Below are 21444 nucleotides of genomic sequence, written 5' to 3' on the forward strand. Positions count from 1 at the left end.
GCTGTTCAGATACCAGCTCCTTTATGAGAATTAACAGTCTTTTTGATACAGTCTAAATTCTTTCAACTCTAAGAAATTTGAATGGCTTTGATGCCAGGGGTATTTCTTGAAATGACGCCTGTGGGTTTAAATCTTGCATTATTATTATTTAGATTGTTGAACATTAAGTCCAAGATTTTCATTCCCCTTTCAGCAGGGCCTGGGGTTTGGTGTGCCCCACAGTACATTGTAGATGTGGGTAGGAATTGCATAACTGTTGCATCCGTTTGAACTCTCCAACCCTTGTGATTTAGCTCTTGTCAGTTGTTCTTAAAATTACAGTGGTATCTGCATTTCTGTCCTCTTCGTATTTGCTTCTGTCTTGAAGAAACACACCTATGTTCTTCAATCATCTTGCCCTTTGGCTCTGCACCCCCAAATTGGGGAAATGTTATGTGTAGCCACACTGGAGTTTTTTCTAATTAGTAGTTCCTCTCGAGTCAACCTAGTCTAAAACTTTTCCTGACCTTTTCTTACATCCTACTTATTCAGGGCCTGCTCAGTTCTGGTTCTAAACAGGGTACGAATGTGCCTTAATGGTAGACTACTAGAGACACCAGCAAAATTTCTGTCCTTCTCCAAAGTAAGGCTCTGTTTGGAGCTGTTCTGGATCTAGTGCCAGAGGTACGAATGTGCCTTAATGGTGGACTACTAGAGACACCAGCAAAATTTCTGTCCTTCTCCAAAATAAGGCTCTGTTTGGAGCTGTTCTGGATTTAGTGCCAGATGACAAGGTCACAGCACCACTCAAGAAGAAACTGCAAAGCAGTTTCTCTCCAGGATCGGAACCTTCACTCCTTCCTGTTTCTATGCCTTTGTTGTGGCTAGCTGTGTTTCTTTCCTTGTTGGCAGGATTTAAAGGGGCTTCTGTAGTGATTTCACGAGAGTTTAGGGAAAAGAAAAATGATCCTCTGTCCCAAAGAAATATTCCCAAAATGATTAAACCTACTGAGGCCCCTGGCTGATGGGTCCCTAACACTCAGCCAGGAAGTAAGGCCATGTTCATTTAAAAAACAAGCCCTAAGCCTATTGTGATTTGGCCTTATGAGGAGATTATTATTGATGACTGAAAACTTGGATCATGTATTAAGAAAAATTACAGAAACTAATCCAATTGCCTTTTCTCATAAAGATTGGGATGCTAGAGATATCTGTGCCCCCCCAGAACCTGAACACAGACAAAAGGAAATATGTGAGTCATATTGCAGGTGGTTTCATGGTAGACTGTAAAAGATTTGTTTTTGCCACAAATAGTCTTGTGATATGTGGGTAGATGGTAAACAGACCCCCATAGACAATGGCTGTACTATGAAAGACTCTTGACCTTAAATCCCGCTATAGTGCTTATTCCCTGAAGCAAGACGCTGTGTTCGCTCAAGTAGATAGAACAATATGATTTATGACATCATGGATCATGTTTTTAGTAAAATAAGAATAGGTTTCGGGGTAAAAATGTAACCGAAATGTAACAAAGACCAGGAAAGAACATTTACATCTTAGAATCAAGAGGTAAATCATCTGAATAGGAAAATATTGCAAAAGAATCATTACAAAGGTGACTGACCTAAAACATGTGCTATGTAAGTAGAAACTTAGAGCAGTAAAGAATCTTCATCTCTGAACCTTCAAAAGACTCTGTCTTTCTTTCTTTCCTTTCTTTCTTTTCGCCGACGCCGTTCATCCCTTGGGTACCCCTGGACCAGCTGGAGCAGGACTCCAGCAAGGCTCTTAAATTCAAAGGCCTATGAGTGAGAAAATGAAATTCCATCATTATTCTGATTTCCCAAGTTTAAGCAATTGCCTTTTAGCTCATAACTAAAAGCAAAGCTCAGTTTGAGTTTTGAGCATAGCTCAAAGCAAATAAAAGGGTCCAAAAGGCAGAAGAGAGCAGATTCTGAGGCTAGAGATGGAAAGAAGGGACTAAAGAACAACAGGATACAAAGAAGGAATGCAAAGAGGGTGAGAGGATCCCTGGCCTTCCACGGTCCTTGTCTCTGCTCCACTCCTCTCTGTTCAAGCTGTTACTGTGAAGAGCTGTTTCCTGTAAACCACCCACTGGGGACGGAGGGCCTGGTCAGCTACCCTCTGGACTTTGTTCAGTCCTTCTCTATTTATTCTCTTTATACCTTCCCCTCATCTGTCTCTAAACTTTTTGTGGTGTCATCCCTTTCCTTGCCCTCTCATACTCTTCTCTTCATTGCTTATACTTGCTCCCTTTTCTGTTTTCCTAGCTCGTCCTCCGTCTTTCTCTTGGTCTCCCAAATCATGCCATGACCCACACCTACGAGAACAAAGGACAGCAAGAGGAAGGAAATCATTTCTTTCTAATTTATGGACCAACCCTTTGAGCCAAATTGATGCTATAGTTGATGCCCCATCCTTGTTTCCTTTAGAGATCACACCAAGTTGTTTTATATCCCCTCCAAATTCCATCATCACGGAAGCTCTGTTTTCAGAAAGTGTAGTCTCCCCCCTCCAAAGAAAAATGTTTAGTTTCATTGTAGAAGGACACCACAAGAACTAGTTATTTAAAGGCTGATTTCTTCATACACATCTTTTTCCTGCCTCTTAGACTGATGTCATCTCCCCAAGTTCTTGTTCCAGGGACTTTCTCCCCAGACCCAGCTCAGCAGACTAGAATTTCTGCTGGCTCCTCCACCCAACCCCAAGGCAAAATGATCATGTGATGTGAAACATTCCAAGAACAACTCTGAAGGCCATGTCACATGTTGGCCCTAAAAATGGGAAATCCTCATGGCCATTTTATTGCATGTATAGAAATAACAAATTACAATGTTGTACCCCTGGAACTAACATAGTGTTGTAGGTCAACTACACTTCAATAAAGAATAAAATTTAAATTAGAGAACATTTTAAAAGTATGCCATAAGGCTGATGTTTTATATAGCTATTATTAATAAAATTTATTTATTAAAGAGAATGAGAATATTTTTTAAAAACCATTAAGTTGTTTTAAAAAATAGACAACCTTAAAGTTTTATGCTGCCTCATACCAGGTGAACCCAAATGTCAAAATTCCTTACCCCATTAAAAAGCAAAGTTAGTTGCTCCACTGGACAGGGAATCCTCTGAGACCAAAACTCATCAATTGTTTCATTCATAATGCTCCAGTGAGCCTAGCGCATGGTAAATGCTCCATAATTGACTAAAATGATTTCTCTAAATATACCAGAAAAAATCAGGGTTCACTCTATAGTGTGTCATCCAGATTTGGTGACAAAGAGAGGGGGAAAGCATATGGTGGTGCTGTGTGATGCAAAGTATAGAATGAGTAGGATTTGATTGGGACATGAGAGGAGAGAAGGAAAACAGGAAAATTCAAGACAGGAGATGCCCAAGGTTGTTGTAGACTGTAAGTTGGGCACAGATGCACATTTTTGATGATCTCAATTGCATCCAGGAATGGAGAAATCTGTGACCTGCAGATCCCTAAAGGAACCAGAAGTAGGTTTTCCTCAACAATTGTAATCAAGAAAGCTACTTACTAGGGAGAAAAAATTGCCTCAATATTGAATTAAACAAACCACCTGCTCTCCTTTTGGTTCATGTTCAGCATCTATTAAATTCAACTGTACGTTTTCTCCAAAATGAATACATTTTATGTAATTCTTTTTCCCCATAATAAAGTTTGAGTTTGGAGTTTAATTTACAGCCACCATTAATAGGTGGCTATTAATGGGCTTTATATAGACTCTAGCAGCTTAAATCCACTCTCACTCTAAGGTCAGATCTCAGGCCACAGCTTATGCGGGAAGTGTGGGCCCATCTATAGTTCAAGTTCTCAGCTACCAAGGTTTTTGATTTTCCAGTTTGCTATTTGCTAGGGGGAAATCCTCTTGACAGTAGTGGCTCTTTACAAAGTCAATTATCTTTACCGTCTTTTGGACCAAATGTAACTACAGTAACAGGCATTTCTAGGTGATAACACTCCCTCAGGTCTGACAGAAGGTCAGGGGTTGGAGTTTACTTGGCTTCTTGACAAGCTTCCTGGCAGGGGCCATCAAATATCCTAGTGATATTGTCAAGTTTTCCATTTAGCATCTGGGGGCTTCTTGTCAGGAGTTCTGGGAATGCTGGCTCATTCAGCAAGGACAGGCCCAACACCTCTTCACTCTTTCATTCATAATGCTTATGTTTTGGAGCACCTACAACATGCCTCTCACTGAGCTTAGTGGCATTTAAGAGGACAAAGTGTAGGAGCTAATGGTCATCACCGATAGACGTCCCCAGGGCTCTCTCCTGCCTGTGGCAGCTTCCAGAAGCTCTTCCTTCTTCAGTTCACAATGTCTACAATTTCTATAGAAACTTTTCAAGTTTCTATCTTGCCTGACTGCTTCCTGCCCTGTGTTCCTGTATTTTTTTAAATGTGCTACACTCAGTATGTCTTCAAATTTGGAAAACCCAGCAGTGGCCACAGGACTAGAAAAGGTCAGTCTTCATCCCAGTTCCCAAGAAGGGCAGTACTAAAGAATGTTCAAACTACCAGACAATTGCATTCATTTCCCATGCTAGCAAAGTTATGCTCAAAATCCTTCAAGTTAGGCTTCAGCAGTACTTGAATTGAGAATTTCCAGATGTACAAGCTGGGGTTAGAAAAGGCAGAAGAACCAGAGATCAAATTGCCAATATTTACTGGATGATAGAGAAAGCAAGGGAATTCCAGAAAAACATTTACTTCTGTTTCATTGACTGTGCTAAAGCCTTTGACTGTGTGAATCATAACAAACTATGGAAAACTCTTAAAGAGATGGGAATACCAGACCATCTTACCTGTCTTCTGAGAAACCTGTATGTGGGCCAAGAAGCAACAACTGACTAGCTCAAAATTGAGAAAGGAGGACAACAAGGCTGTATATTGTCACCCTGTTTATTTAATTTGTACGCCGAACACATCTTGCTAAATGCTGGTTGCATGAGTTACAAGCTGGAATCAAGATTGCCGGGAGAAATATCAACAATTTCAGATATGTGGATGATACCACTCTAACAGCAGAAGGTGAAGAGGAAATTAAGAGCTTCTTGATGAGGTGAAAGAGGAGTGTGAAAAAGCCAGTTTAAAACTCAATATTAAAAAAACTAAGATCATGGCATCTAGCTCCATCACTTCATGGCAAATAGAAGGGGAAAAGGTGGAAGCAGTGACAAATTTCTGCTTTTTGGGCTCTAAAGTCACCATGGATGGTGGCTACAGCCATGAAATTGGAAGACAATTGCTTCTTGGAAGTAAAGCTATAACAAACCTAGACAGTGTATTAAAAAGAAAAGACATCACTTTGCCGACAAAGCTTCATATAGTCAAGGCAATGATCTTTCCAGTAGTCAGATATGGATGGATGTGAGAGTTGGACCATAGGCTGCTTTCAAACTGTGGTTCTGGAGAAGACTCTTGAGAGTTCCTTGGACAGCAAGGAGATCAAACCAGTCAGTCCTAAAGGAAATCAACCTTGAATACTCATTGGAAGGACTGATTCTGAAGCTGAAGCTCCTACGCTTTGGCCACCTGATGGGAACAACTGACTTATTGGAAAAGACCCTGATGCTGGGAAAGATTGAAGGAAGAATGAGAAGAGGGAAACAGGGGATGAGATGGTTGGATGGCATCACTGATCAATGGACATGAACTTGGGCAACCTCTGAGAGATGGTGAGGGACAAAGAGGCCTGGTATGCTGCAGTCCATGGGGTTGCAATGAGTCGGACGTGACTTGGCACCTGAACAACAACGATAAAATATACTTAATATAAAAGTTACTGTTAGTGACATTTAGTATATTCATAACTATCACCACAATTTACTTCTGGGCAATTTTCACTACCCCAGAAGGAAGCTCTGCTCTCTTTAGAAACAGTTACTCCCCATCCTCTGCTTCTTCCCCTCCCACCACCACCCAGCAGCCATGAATCTGCTTTCTGTTTCCATGGGTTTGCTTATTTTAGATATTTCTTGAAAACTGAATCATGCAACATAACCTATGTATCTGTCTTCTTTCATTTAGTATAAAGCTTTCAAGGTCCATCCATATTATAGCATTTGTCAGTGATTCATTCCTTTTAATGTCAGAATAGTATTCTATGGTATGGAATATACCACATTTTATCCATTCATAAGTTGATGAATCTTTGGGTTGGTTTTACTTTTTGGCTATTATAAATAGTGCTGTCCATCCATGTTGCTGTACATGGCATTATTTCATTCTTTTTTATGGCTGAGTAACATTCTAGTATACAGATAAATCACATCTTCTTTATCCATTCCTCTGTCTATGGACATTTAGGTTGCTTCCATGTCTTGGGCTGTTTTTACTTTTTGGCTATTAAAAGTAGTGGGGCAAGTTTTTGTTTGAACACCTGTTTTCAATTTTTCTGGTATAAGCCTAGAGTGAGATTGATGAATTATATGGTAATTCTAATTTATTGAGAGATTTTCAAACTGTTTTCCGCAGTGGTTGCACCATTTTGCAGTCCCACAAACAGTATATGAAGGTTCCAATCTTTCCACATCCTCACCAAAACTTGTTTTCTGTTTTTAATTATAGCCATCCTAAAAGGAATGTGAAGTGGCACCCTCTTGTGGTTTTTATTGCATTTCTCTAATGGCAAATTATGTTGAGCATCTTCTCATGTACATTTTTGCAATTTATTTCCTTTGTAGAAATGACCATTCAAGTCCTTTGCCCATTTTAAACTGTGTTTTTGTCTTTTTGTTGTTGAGTTATGAGTTCTTTATATATTTTGGATAATAGACCCTTATCAAATATATGAGTTTAAAATATTTTTTCCTGTTCTGTAGGGTGTCTTTTTACTCTCTTGATGGTGTCCTTTGATGCACATATGTTTTAATTTTTTTTTTTTTTACTGAAGTATAATTGATTTACAATGCAGTGTTAGTTTTGGTATACAGCACAGTGATTCAGTTACACACACACACATACATTTTTCCTTTATAGATTATTACAAAACATTGAGTATAGTTCCTTGTGCTACAGTAGGCATTTATTATCTATTTTGAGTGTAGTAGTATTTATATGTTAGTCCCAACCTCCTAATTGATCCCTCCTCTCCTTTTCCCTTTGGTAAGCATAAGTTCGTTTTCTATGTGAGTCTCTGTTTTGTAAATAAGTTCATTTGCATCTTTTTAAAAAATAGATTCCACATATAAACAAAAATCATATGATATTTGTCCTTCTCTGGCTTTGTTGTTGTTCAGTCGCTCAGTTGTGTCTGACTCTTTGTGACCCCATGGACTGCAGCACACCAGGCTTCCCTGTCCTTCACTACCTCCTGGAGCTTGCTCAAACTCATGCCCATTGAGGTGGTGATGCCATCCAATCATCTCATTTTCTGTCGTCCCCTTCTCCTCCTGCCTTCAATCTGTCTGGCTTACTTCACTTAATATGATAATCTCTAGGTCCATCCATGTTGCTGCATATGGCATTATTTCATTCTTTTTTATGGCTGAATAACATTCCACTATATACAGATAAATCACATCTTCTTTTTCCATTCCTCTGTCAATGGACATTTAGGTTGCTTCCATATCTTGACTGTTGTGAATAGTGCTGCTATGAACATTACAATACATGTATCTTTTCAAATTAGAGTTTTCATCTTTTTTGGATATATCCCTAGGAGTGGAATTGCTGGATCATATGGTAGTTCTGTTTCTAGTTCTCCAAGGAAGCTCCTTACTGTTTTCCACAGTGGTTGCACCAATTTACATTCCCACTAACAGTAGAGGAGAGTATATTTTCCTCCACATCCCAGCTTTTATTATTTGTAAACTTTTTGATGATGGCTATTTTAACTGAATGAGGTAATACCTCACTATATTTTTATTTGTGTTGGTCTAATAATTAGATATGTTGAGGCTTTTTTTTTTTTCATGTATTTGTTGGCCAGTTGTATGTCTTCTTTAGAGAAATATCTAGTTTTTGTTTGGTTTTTTGTTTGTTTTTAGAAATTATTGCTTTATTTGAGAAACTTACTTCCAAATTACTTTTATGTGTTTTAAAAAGTCATAAGGAGCATCCAAGAAAAAACATATATAGTTTACATAGGAATAAGGACAAAAAAATGGGGTTGATGACTGCCCCAAATGATATTTCCTAAAGGAAAAAAATGTAATATTTAACTTTTTTTTTGAGGTGCGGTAAGTGAACTACACACATCATAAATAAAATTTTCTTACTTTACAAGGAGGAAGGACTGTGATCCTGTTTTTGATGCATATTAAATACAAAAATCCACTGTTCTGATCAAGATGAGGGAAAAAACATCATTCTTCAACACTTCAGTTCTCGCGCAATGAAACCCAAAGGTCTGTTGAATCCACCTTTTCCATTCATGTACTGCCTATAACTTTCCCTTCTGAGACACTTTTATGGCATAGGCATTTACAGAGCCAGCCACCTTTTTCCCTTTTGTGGAGTCAAAGGAGGCAAATCCCATTAACTTCATCATCTCTGTTTCTTCCTCTGTTTTGCCCTCTGAGTCTTTCTCCGTTATCTCACGTTCTTTGCTCTTCATTTTGTTTCTTTCTTCTCCTCATCTCTTCTTTCTTTCAGTCGAGAAGGGGAAGGAGATGGATCTGTGGATCTGTGTCGTCTTGGGAACCTGGAATGCCTTGTGTACTGGAAGCGAGAGTGGCTTCTTCTCCAATTTCTCTCCCTGGACCGGGACCTTTCTTGGCGCCTGCGTTCTCTTTCTGGAATGTGGACCGGGACCGCCTACGCTCCCTCCGTGGGGAGCAGCTGCGGCTGCGACCCATTTGGAATCCTCCTCCAGGACCGAGAAATATCTATTTAGAGCTTCTGCCTAAGATTGACTTGGTTGCTTTTTTGATATTGAACCACATGAGCTGTTTGTACAATTTGTAAATTAATCTCTTTTTAGTCACATCACTTGCAAATATTTTCTTCCAGTTTGTAGGCTGTCTTTTGATTTTGTTTATGGTTTTCCTTTGTAGTGCAAGAGCTTTTTCTTTTCTTTTTAAAAAAATATTTAATTGGCCTGTGCTGAATCTTAGTTGCAGCATGCAGAATCTTATTTATTATTTTTGGCTGTCCTGGGTCTTCATTACAGTGCATGGGCTCTTTGTTGTTGCACACAGACTTTCTCTAGAGGCAGCAAACAAAGGCTACTCTCTAGTTGCAGTGCGAAGGCTTCTGATTGCAGTGGCTTCCCTTGTTGTGGAGCATGGGCTCCAGAGCACATGGGCTTCAGTAGTTGTGGTGCTTGGGTGCAATAGTCCAGGTGTGTGGGCTTATCTGCCCCGTGGCATGTGGGATCTTAGTTTCCAGACCAGGGATTAAATCAATGTTCCCTGCATTGGCAGGCAGATCTTAACCCCTGGATCACCAGGGTAGTCCCAAGCATGTGGGATCTTTTAGTTGCAGCATGCCGAATCTTTAATTGCAGCATGTGAACTCTTAGTTGAGGCATGCAAACTCTTAGTTGCGATATGTGGGATCTAGTTCCCTGACCAGGTATTGAACCCTGGTCCTCTGAATTGGCAGCTGGGAGTCTTTATTTAGCCACTGAACTACCAGTGAATTCTCTGCTGTGCAAAAAATTTTAAGTTTAATTAGGTCCCATTTTCATTTTTATTTTCATTACCCTAGGAGACCAATCCAAAACGATATTGCTGTGATTTATGTAAAAGAGTATTCTGCCCATGTTTTCCTCTGGGAGTTTTATATTAACTGGTCTTACATTTGGGTTTTTAATCTCTTCTGAGTTTATTTTTGTGTGTGGTGTTAGAGACTTCTCATTTCATTCCTTTACATGCAGCTGTCCAGTTTTCCCAGCACCACTTACTTTTTTGCTTGTTTGTTTTTTGGCTGTGTGGCGCTGCTTGTAGGATCAGGGATTGAATCTGGGCCCACAGCAGTGAAAGTATGCAGTCCTAACCACTAGACTACCAGGGAATTCCCTCAGCGCCACTTATTGAAGAGACTGTCTTTTCTCCATTGTATATTCTTGCCCCCTCTGTCATAGATTAATTGACCATAGTTGCATGAGTTTATTTCTGGGCTTTCTATTCTGTTCCATTTGTCTATTTTTTTTTTTTCTGTGCCAATATTACGCTGTTTTGATCACTGTAGCTTTATTGTATGATCTGAAGTTGGGGAGCCTGATTCTTGCAGCTCCATTTTTCTTTCTCTAGATTGCTTTAGCTTTTCAGGGTCTTTTGTGCTTCCACACAAATTAAAATAAAATTTGTTCTAGTTCTGTGAAAAATGCCACTGGTAATTTGGTATGGATTGCACTGAATCTTTAGATTACCTTGGGTAGTATAGTTATTTTTACAATGTTGATTCTTCCAGTCTAAGAATATGGTATATCTTTCTGTTTGTGTAATCTTTAATTTCTTTTATCATTGTCTTAGTTTTCTGAGTACAGGTCTTTTGCCTCCTTAGGTAGGTTTATTCTTAGGTATTTTATTCTTTTTTTAATGCAGTGGTCAATAGGATTGTTTCCTTAGTATCTCTTTCTAATCTTTTGTTGTTAGTGTATATAAATGCAGATTTCTATGTACTAACTTTATATCCTGAAGCTGTACCAAATTCATTGGTGAGCTTTAGTAGGACTTTAGTATTTTCTATGTATAGTATTCTGAGCTTTCCCAAGTGGTTCAGCAGTAAAGAATCCACCTGCCAATGCAGGAGACACAGGTTTGATTCCTGGGTTGGGAAGATCCCCTGGAGAAGAAAATGGCAACCCACTCCAGTATTCTTGCTTGGATAATTTCATGGACAAAGAAGCATGGCAGGCTACAGTCTATGGGGTTGCAAAAGAGTCGAACATGACTTAGTGACTAAATAACATATATAGTATTCAATTATCTGTCATCTGCAAATAGAGATAGTTTTACTTCTTTTCCAATTTGGATTCCTTTCACTTCTTTTTCTTCTCTAACTGGTGTGACTAGGGTTTCCAAAACTATGTTGAATAAAAGTGGCGAGCAAGCATGGGGATCCTTGTCTTGTTCCTGGATCCTTTCACCACTGAGTATAATGTAAGCTCTGGTTTTGTCATTTATGGCTTTTATTTTGTTGAGGTAGGTTCCCTCTATACCTACTTTCTGGAGAGTTGGGTTGTTTTTTTTTTTATCATAAATGGATGTTGAATTTTATCAAAAACTTTTTCTGAATCTATTAAGATGATTATATGGGTTTTATTTTTCAGCTTGCTATTAAAAAAATATTTGGCTGTGCCAGGTCTTAGTTGCAGCACATGGAATCTTCAGTCTTCATTGCAGCATGTGAACTCCTAGTTGTAGCATGCAAACTCTTTGCTGTGGCATCAATTTGATATTTCTATTTTATTTTTTAAATTTTATTAAAGTATAGTTGGTTTCTAATGTTGTGGTAATTCCTGTTGTGTATCAAAGTGACTCAGTAATATATACATATATATATATTCTTTTTCATGTATTTTTTCTTTATGGTTTGTCATAGGATATTGAATATAGTTCTCTGTACTATACACAGTAGGACCTTGTTGTTCTAATCTTCAGTTTGTTAATGAGGTGTATCACACTGATTGTTTTGTAGATAATGAAAAATCCTTGCACCCTTGTAATAAATCCCACTTGATCATGGTGTATAACCCTTTTAATACATTGTTGGATTTGATTTGCAAGTATTTTTTTGCTTGTGTCTATGTTCATCATGGATATTGGCTTGTACTTTTCCTTTCTGTGTGTGGTATATCTTTGGTTTTGGGCTTCCCTGGTGGTTCAGTGGTAAAGAATCCACCTGCCAATATAGGAGACTCAGTTTGATCCCTGGGTCAGGAAGACCCTGGAACAGGAAATGGCAACTCACTTCTGTATTCTTGCTGGGGAAATTCCATGGACAGAGAAGCCTGGCAGGTTATGGTCCATGGGGTCACAAAGAGTCAGACATGGCTTAGTGACTAAACAGCAAAAACAACAAATCTTTGGTTTTGGTACCAGGCTGATGGTGGCCTCATATAATGAATTCAGAGGTGTCCTTTATTCTCAAGTTTTTTGGAATGGTTTCAGAAGAATAGGTATTAACTCTTCTCTAAATGTTTGGTAAAATTCACTTGTAAAGCTATCTGGTTCTGGACTTCTGTTTGTTGGGAGTTATTAAATCACAGATTCAATTTCAGTACTTAAAATTGGTCTAATCATATTTTCCATTTTTTCCCAGTTCAGTTTTGGGAGATTTTACCTTTCCAAAAATTTATGCATTCTTCTAGGTTATCCATTTCATTGGCATGTAGTTACTTGTAGAGATTCTTATGGTCCTTTGTTTTTAGTTGTTTTTTTTTTTTAATTTGAATCATACCTTTTTTTTGGCCACACCCCATAGCATGCGGAACTTCTTCAATCAGAGATCAAACCCACACCCCCTGTAGTGGAAATGCAGAGTCTTAACCACTGGACTACCAGGAAAGTCATCTCCAAAGGTCCTTTGTATTTCTGTGGTGTTGGCTGCAACTTCTTTTTCATTTCTGATTTATTGATTTGGACCCTTTCCCTTTGCTTCTTTATGAGTCTATGATTCTGGGCAAAAGTTTATAAATTTTGTTTATCTTTCAAAGAACCAGTTTTAGTTTCATTGATCTTCACAAAAGTTTTAATTCTGATGAAGTCCAATTTATCTATTTTTTGAAAATTATTTGTGCTTTTGATATTACATCTAAGAAACCATTGCTAAATCTAATGTCACAAAGATTTACCCCTGTATTTTCTGTTAAGAGTTTTATGGTTTTAGCTCTTATATTTAGTTCATTTTGAATTAATTTTTGCATAAAGTGTGAGGTAAGATCAAACATCATTCTTTTGCATGTGGCTATCCAGTTGTTCCTGCACCATTTGTTGACAGGACTATTCTTTCTTCATTGAACAGTCTTAGCATCCTTGTCAAAAATCAGTTAACATTCAATTTATATTTCTGGAATCTTAATTCTATTTTATTGATCTATATGTCAATCTTATTCTAGTATAGCATTGTTTTGATTATTGTAGCTTTGTAGTAAATTTTGAAACAAGGAAGTAAATGTGAGTCCTCCAACTCTGTTCTTCTATTTCAAGATTTTTTTTCTTTTTTTTTTTTGGTCCCCTTTCCATTCCGTATGAATTTTAGAATGATTTTTTTCAATTTTTGCAAAAAGATCCTTGGTTTTGTTTTTTTTTAAATAATGATGGCACAGATTCTGTGGATTGCTTTTGGTATTATCACTATCTTAACTGTTTCAAGTCTTTCAATTCATGAAAATGAGGTGTCTTGTCTTTTCATTTTAGATAACTTTTTTCTTTCAGGAATGTTTTGTAGTTTTCTTTATACTATACACATCTTGTATCATCTTGGTTAAATTTGCTCCTAAGTATTCTATTCTTCCTCATACTACTGCAAACAGAATTTTTAAAATTAATTTCCTGTTTGGACTGTTTATTGCCAGTTTATAGAAATACAGCTAATTTTTGATCTTGTACAAAGTTGATGAATTAATTTAGATGAATTTTTTAACAGATTTTTTTTTAGAGATTCTTTATAGACTATTCCATATACAGGATTATGTTATCTGTGAATAGAGAGTTTTACTTCTTTTTCAATTGGTTGCCTTTTTTGTTTTTTCCCCTTGCATGGTTGCTCTGACTAGGACTTCCAGTACAATATTGAATAACAGGGGTAAAAGTGAGCATCCTTGTCTGTTCTTGATCTTTAAGGCAAAGATTTCAGTCTTCTATGAATATGAGTATGATATCACTGAGCTCTCTCCAAGAGCTCACAGGCGGAGCTGCTCCTTAGGCTTTCCTACTGGTGGGGGCTGCCACCATCTCCTCCTGCCTTTAACTCCCATGGGGTCCCTAGTCTGTATAGCCATGGTTCCCTTCCAAGCTCAACAGCTCAGGGACAGTCTTTCAGCTCCAAGGCCGGGGACCAGCTCCTTACAGAGTCTCTGGTAGCAGTTCTGTTTCACGCTCTTTCAAAAAATTTATAAACACCTCCTTGGAATGGCACTAGAAGACTGAATAAATCTATCATTACTCCACCAGCTACAATTTTCAGGCCCTGTCTGGCACTTCTTTGTCTGTGCACTGGGGCAATGGTCAGGCTCTTCAAAGAGCAAAAACCTGTAAAGGCCATTAGCCCAAACCTCAGTCCTACTCCAATCTTTGTTGGTCTCGTAGCCACACTTTCCACCATATTTTCATATGTGTTACAGGGAATAGATCCCATGAGCCACAACAAAAGAGGAATATAGTCTCTAATGAAATACACCAGGAATGGAATTAAGCCTCTCCCATCTTCAAGAGCCTTCCTCAGTCAGAACCTTCTTTCCACAATAGTGAGATTCCAGACAGCTTCACATCTCTCTTCAAGGAACTGACCCCCAATAAAATCCCCAGATGATCAGTTTCCATCAGACATTTTTACAACCCTACATTGAGCAATCACATCCCCTTCAAAAGAGATATAAGCAAGTGCAGTTTTTGAGATTTGAAGGTAGAGGACCAGATGTTACTAGGCAACTGAAAGGAAGAAGGGGCTTGGATGGGTATGAAAAGACTGCAAATAGACTTCCCTTTTGAATAGCTGGCCCTCAGGCCAACCCTGAAAACAAGATCCAAACAAGATCCAAATAAGTACTAGAAGTGATGTGTACAACAGACACGCTGTAAGAGAGGCAAGACCAGAGCCCAACTGGCACGTCAGGCTTTCAGGGGAGTGATGGGTCATCTCTCCATTCTAAATATCCTCCTAAACCCAAGATACCCCTTCGTGCTCCTTGTTTATCTCCTCACCGTGTCCCTCCAATAGACCAGAAGAGCCTTGATGGGACTTTGAAAGTATATGACATCACAAAGGGTGCCAGCACTATCACTGGATAGAGGAATAATGGCAGCCAGCATTGATAGATGTGCAACATCTAACTACACAGAGCATTCTGCTTATATTGAACTCATTTTACCTGTCCTACATCATGCTGAGGTTGGTACTAATTATTATTTCATTCTTACAGTTGAGGAAACTGAAACAGAGATTTCAAGTAACTGGCCCAGTGTCACACAGTTGGTATAATAGCAGGACTTGAACTCTGACAGTCTAGCTATATCCTCTGACCTCTAGTGCCTGTGTGTCTTTCCATAGTGACTGTGAATTTCTCTGACAAGATTCCTTTTCTATCAGTGTGTTCTTCCTTTCAATTTCCCTTCCATTTTATTCGTTTAGCTGTAGAACACCACTTTTGGTCGCCGCAGTCCTCCTGGGACAACATTTTCTCTGACTTTTCCCATTCAGTCAACCCCTTCTAACCTGGTCTTTGCTCTGCTACCTGCTCCCCAACCTCGAGGGCTTGCAAACATCTTTCTCCTTTTCCCTTCAAGCTGAGAGAACTGAAGAAGAGGTTTGGTTTGGCAAGAGAGACTCCTTGCAAGGTCAGAGAGATCCTGTGTGGTCAGCAGGATCTGAGCTCCAGTGTCTAAATCTGCTCCATGCTCTTGGGGGAATCTGCTCTCTTCCACCCTCCCCTCCTGCTTTTTGATCACTCTGTCTCCTCTGCTATTACTCTCCTGGCCTGTGGCTCCTCCCACCCCCATCCATTACCCATTTCCATTTTTTTGTTGCTTTATCTGTTTTTCTCTGCATGTTCCCCTTCTCCTGATACGTGTTCATCTCTGGAATATTTTTCCTCAGCTTACTTTTTCTGCATATATCTTGCTGCAGTAATATCTGTGTCTGCTTTGTGTGTGTGTGTCTATTTTTTAATGCTGATTTTTTTCTTTTGGTCGGGGGAGCCCAGAGGGAAGCAAGAACTCACTAAGATTTATTTATTTTTTTTTAAAGATACTCCTCTTTTAACGTGGCTTAAAGGCCTTTGCTAATTGTGCTCTCCAACATGGTGCTGTAGCCATAAGCACCTTGGCTATATGCTCTACCCTTTGAATGTACCATTCCCTTTGCTAGAAAGAATTTGCCACCCTGAACCCACTATTCAGCCAACTCCCACTCATTTTTCTAGCCTCAAACACTGCTTCCTCCAGGAGGCAATCAATGACTACACAGGTGTCTAAGATGGGCTTCCACCCTGTCTTTCTACTGTTAAAGCAACAGTCATGTGTACTTCATTTGCCTTTTTTCTTATATGTTTCCCCATTAGACTTAGCTCTTTGAAGGCAAAGATTTACTTCCAAACTTACTTCCTTTTAACGAAATAAAAAAAAAGTCTCTAGTTCTTGGGCTTCCCTAGTGGCTCAGCTGGTAAAGAATCCACCTGCAATGTGGGAGACCTAGGTTCAATCCCTGGGCTGGGAAGATCCCCTGGAGAAGGGAATGGCTACCCACCCCAGTATTCTGGCCTGATTCTATGGATTGTATAGTCCATGGGGTTGCAAAGAGTCAGACATGACTGAGCGACTTTCACTTCACTTCAGAAAAATGGCTGCTTCTGGCATGCTTCCCTACCAACTATTCTCTTACCACATCATTCTCTGAAACAGTGGCTCATTTCTGCTGATCTGGGGATTCTACAAGCCCAAATACTACCTGTGTCCTCCTCCAAGTCTTAAGAAGCTTTGGTTCTTTGAGGGTGTTTCTTCTGGCTTCTCAAGTCAATCTGTATTTTTTTTTTTTTAATTAATCATGGAAGAAAGGTTAGGTGGAGGTTTTGTGGTGTCCTTCTAGTAACCACGTTGGTGGCTCCACTTCTAGGTAGGAAACTTATGTGAAACCAGTCACATATCAGTAAGCCTTCCCCACTGCTCTGTAACAATAGTAAGGGAGGCCCCATATCTTAGTTTTTCCCTCCTTCTCCCAATGCCCTGAGAAAACATTTGTGGAAATGTTTCATTGACATATACACATGTATATACATGTGTATGTGCATGTGTGTATATACCTATGTACAGATTAGATATAGATAGATCTACATAGATGTTTCTTTCATAATATATATGTTTATATATATCTATATCTATATATAACTGAGAAATTGTGAATTTGGGCCATAAACTGGGTTTTGAGAGGACCTAATCCCAGGGATGGGGGAGCCTGGTGGGCTGCCGTCTACGGGGTCACACAGAGTCGGACACTACTGATGCGACTTAGCAGCAATCTGTTTCAACACCTTTAGATCTGAGCTGTGAAATTTATGTATTCTCTAAAAGGAAAATGTCTTCTCCAGTAGCTGCAGCCAAAGGAAAACTACATCAGTGCCAGTATCCTGCCTGTAGTATCTGTTTCTTGAGTGAATATTCAAACACTGGTTAGTCAATTCACGTCTCTCTGCATGTTCCCCAATCCTAGAGAGGGAAATCTGAGCCATGGCAGATTTTAAATTTCCTGTTGCTGGTTTCACCCTCAGTCAGAGCACCAGCAGGATGCGCTCTGCCCTGGTCTCCCTCCTGGTGGTGGCAGCTTCCTCAGCTGATCTGCTCAGAGTCACCCTCTCCACAGCAGTGCCCTGGCCGAGTCCTTTCACAGACCTTTCTGTGCCCCAATTCAAGGCATTCAGGAGCTCTCTTGAGAAACTTATGCCACATCTCGTGAAATTCCTCAGTTGTCTTCCTTTATGTGATTTTCTTAGCTATTTTAGACATTTACTCTCCCACATGAATTCTAAGATCATCTTATCTGATTTTGGAACAATAAACAAAAGAATTCTTGAGGTATTTAAAAAATCTTCTATCATAACAAATATTTAAAGAAATCAAGCTTTCATTGCATAGCTAGTAGTTTTTGCTTGATACACTTAGTAGCTATGCTGCTGCTGCTAAGTCGCTTCAGTCGTGTCTGACTCTGTGCGACCCCATAGACGGCAGCCCACCAGGCTCCGCCGTCCCTGGGATTCTCCAGGCAAGAATACTGGAGTGGGTTGCCATTTCCTTCTCCAGTGCATGAAAGGGAAAAGTGAAAGTGAAGTTGCTCAGTCGTGTCCGACTCTTAGCGACCCCATGGACTGTAGCCTACCAGGCTCCTCCATCCATGGGATTTTCCAGGCAAGAGTACTGGAGTGGGGTGCCATTGCCTTCTCCGTAGTAGCTATATCCCTAGGTATAAATAAGTTTGTGACATAATTTATTCAACCTAGCTTCTTAGTGATAGTATTTATGCTTTCTTGTTTATATATTTTCATTTGACCATTCTTGAAAATTTTCAAGCCTTTTGAAAGCATTTTAAGTGTATTTCTTGTTCAACAGCATATAACGGGTGTTTTGTTTTTTTTTTAACTCAATTACATACTGTCTTTCAATAGGGAAATTCACCCCATTTACATTTCATAATAACTATTTTGTTAGTCTCCCTTTCATTCCTTTCATTCTACTTTATGTTCACTATTTACCAAGGGTATCCCCCTTCTCCACTCTTTTCTTTTTTTTGCTTTCCTTATTTTTCACTTTCTCCTGGCTAATTTTGAAATTCTACTGTGTTTTGTCTACTAATTTTGAAATTCTACTATTTTGTCATTTCCTCCCACTTTCTGATACACATGATCAAATGCATGTTTCTTTTCTGGGAAATAAAAAGATACAAATTTTCCTCCACTCCCTCCACAAATTCTATATATATGTTGTTACAGAGAGAGGACTTTGCCCAGCCGTATTTGGCTGAGGAGGGGCAGGGCAGGTAAGCAAAGTGGGCTCAGACCTGAGAATGGGACTCCAGGAGCCCACATCCAACTCTATCTCTATGGGCAGACTGGATCTGACAGTTTCCAGTTACCAACACCCCAAAAGTCCTACTTTTAAAGCTGGAGATGCCTCTCTCAAGACTTGATGCACCTGTCCTCAGACCCCTTTGGGGACTGATGTGGGAGGAGGAGATAAAGAGGCTGCTCCAGGAAGTGCGGAAGTGTGCTGAAGGGAAGCTATGGGGCCCCTCTGTCTGCAGAGCAAGTATGGAAGCTCCCCACACCAAAGCCAGCTGGGGCACTGGGCAGCCGGAGTGCTGGGGGCTTCCGTGCTCATAGGGAGGAGGGCAAGGCATGAAGATGAAGAGTGCTCCTGGGGATTACGGCTGGGGGAGGGGCACATAAGGTAAACAGAGAGGCCCTGCTGGGGAGGCGGGGACTGCAGGAAGACTGAGTTCTATGACAGGGACTTTCCTGCTATGGAGGATGTGATTTTAACCGGGGAGGAGAGGACAATATCCTGGGTCTTGTGACTGAAGTGTTTCTTTTCAGGGAACATAGAAGGTCTGGGATAGTCAGTCAGCCTCAGATTGGGAGTGGGCAGGCCCCTCTACCCTTGGTCCCCGGCTGGGCATTGCATATTTAAGAGGTTGATTCAGAGCCTGGGTGAGACTCATTCCCTATGGGGAAGATGGACTCTCCAGCTCTGGTCAGATTACTCCAAAGACCCAGGATGCTAGACCGCAGCACACCCTAAAGGACAGTGAGGGTCGGGGGTACCCTTTCTCAGGGTCTGCAAAGGGTTCTGTGAAAAGGAACACATCTCAGCTCCACTATCTAATACTGGGTTCTCATAGAGTGTTGGGCATACAGACAAGAATAAGGTGTACACTAAAGGAGGTTGTGGCTCCTTTGGTGGTGGGGAAGCAGGAAAAAAGCTACTAATTCTCATTTAAGCATGGACTACCTGACAGGCACTGTGAAGTACGAAAATCCTGACAACAAGCATTGTCAACACTCATCTAGAGATGAAAAACCAGAGTCTCTGATTGGATGGCTTGCCCAAGGTAGCATACCTCATCCATGTGGAAAGCTTAGATGAAAGCTTGTCCTGTCCAATTTCAAAGCCCAAGTCCTAACCTCTAGACTCTCTCATATTGTTTTGAATACTCTGGCAGCCATAATTCAGAATCTGGCCTTACACTTACCAGTGAATGGGGAAGCTACTCAAGGATTGAATAAATGAGATACAGGAGATCCCTTGGTGACAGGGCAGTCTGCTCCCAATTCACAAATATGCAGTGTGGGTCATCCTCTGGTCCTTCTCTTAGGGGAAGGTATAATTAATTACTCATGTCTCTTGGCCCCAAACCATGGTCAGAATCTCCACTAACCCTTTCCACACCAGTTTCTCGTCCCCTGCCCTAAGTTGCCCTTGCCTCCTCTTTCTGTTAGAACCATACAGTGTGGGAAAGGCCTGGGAGTATTAGAGGAAGTCCCCCTCAAGAGCAAACAGGTGTCTCTTGATCAGGTTGTCAAAGGGCTTGGTCCCCTGTTGCCACAGACTCTTCATATCCCTTAAAAAGTCTTTTAAAATATATTTGCATTGCAGAAAACACAGATAAAAGGAAAATGGAAAGCATTAATCTCATCACTACTAAATAACCACTGTTCCCATTATAGCAAATCTCTCTCCATCTGCCCTGGGAAAGAATAGGTCTGTGAAGCAAAGCTTAATTGTTACCTTTGTGGAGGTGGGAGGTTATAAAGCCTATAGTTTTTATAAGAAGTTGTGTTGGCTGTTTAACCCATTGTTGTTCAAGACTCCACCATACTAACTTTATAATTTAGATAATATAGGTGATGTTCATTAAACCTGTTATCAACAGGTAATGCTCAATTAAAAATGTTTTTCAAAATGGCATTGATTAAATACCTGAATTTAGTAAGCCAAGCACAAAAGACATACAGGTAGTGCTTACCATGAGCAGAAGCCCTTTGGATCTGAAGGGGTAGCCTTCAGAGGAACTGAGTAACTGAGACCCAGGAAAGGGTGATGAAAGGATATAGAAAATGTCAAAAAGACCCAGGAGAGGCCAGGAACATGGGAGTGACAGGAGCACAGATGCCTCAGATGCTTCAGAACAAGGGATTGTATGACCACCTTTGCTCAGCCAGAGCCCTCTTACCTGCAGATGAAAGCCAGAGGGCAGGTTGGGCAAAAGGGCAGGGAAGAGGCTTAAACGCTGGCCTCAGAATCGAGTGGAGCAGGGAAAAGGAGAAATGGCTTCATTTCTGGGGAAGATTAGGAGGTGAGAAAGGAGCACCTGCCCTACCCCCATGATCCAGAATAGTCAAAGACTGTTCAACCCATCAAGTTAAAAAAATGAGACCAGAAGGGCTGAAGAGGGCAAAGAGAAGGCATACTGGTCTGCCTCCCCAGGTGCAGTGTAGAGCTGCTAATCTGGCATCCAGAGGGCCTACGTGGGGTCTCGTTGCTGTGGGGGGAGATGGGCAGTCACCACAAGTGGGACAGAACCCCCAGCCTCGACCAGCCGAGAGCGTCCATGTGACATCCCCAACGTCTCAGCGCGTGGTGTAGGGCTCGTGCACAGAACTCCAAGGTCACAGGAGTGAAAGGAGGCGGGGCTACCCAGGAGAGAGTCCACGGACCTCTCACCTGGACATCAGCCCGGTCATTGGTCAGATCCCTGCAGGGAAGCTCTGAGAACCCTGCACACCAGCCGCGCCCCTGCCTAGTCACCCTGGAGACTCCGGA

General features: G+C 40.5%; 1 protein-coding gene and 1 long non-coding RNA gene across 2 annotated transcripts in view; one reads left to right on the plus strand and one right to left on the minus strand.

Annotated features, from left to right (window-relative positions):
- Positions 1–1435: 1435 nt before the first annotated feature.
- On the minus strand, positions 1436–21242 carry LOC145512866 (uncharacterized). The gene is made up of 2 exons (XR_014058872.1): positions 20855–21242; positions 1436–1781 (listed from the first exon to the last, which is right to left on the minus strand). It is a non-coding gene; the product is annotated as an uncharacterized LOC145512866 (long non-coding RNA).
- The window catches only part of LOC145512862 (C2 calcium-dependent domain-containing protein 4A), a 35521-nt gene continuing 28990 nt past the window's right edge, over positions 14914–21444 (plus strand). Inside the window, exon 1 of the transcript XR_014058869.1 lies at positions 14914–15028. The gene's annotated coding sequence lies outside the window, so the exon portion shown is untranslated. The remainder of the gene's footprint in view (positions 15029–21444) is intronic.

The sequence above is a fragment of the Giraffa tippelskirchi genome, chromosome 7, assembly GCF_054371585.1.
Source record: "Giraffa tippelskirchi isolate mGirTip1 chromosome 7, T2T-mGirTip1v1.2.pri, whole genome shotgun sequence".
NCBI lineage: Eukaryota > Metazoa > Chordata > Mammalia > Artiodactyla > Giraffidae > Giraffa > Giraffa tippelskirchi.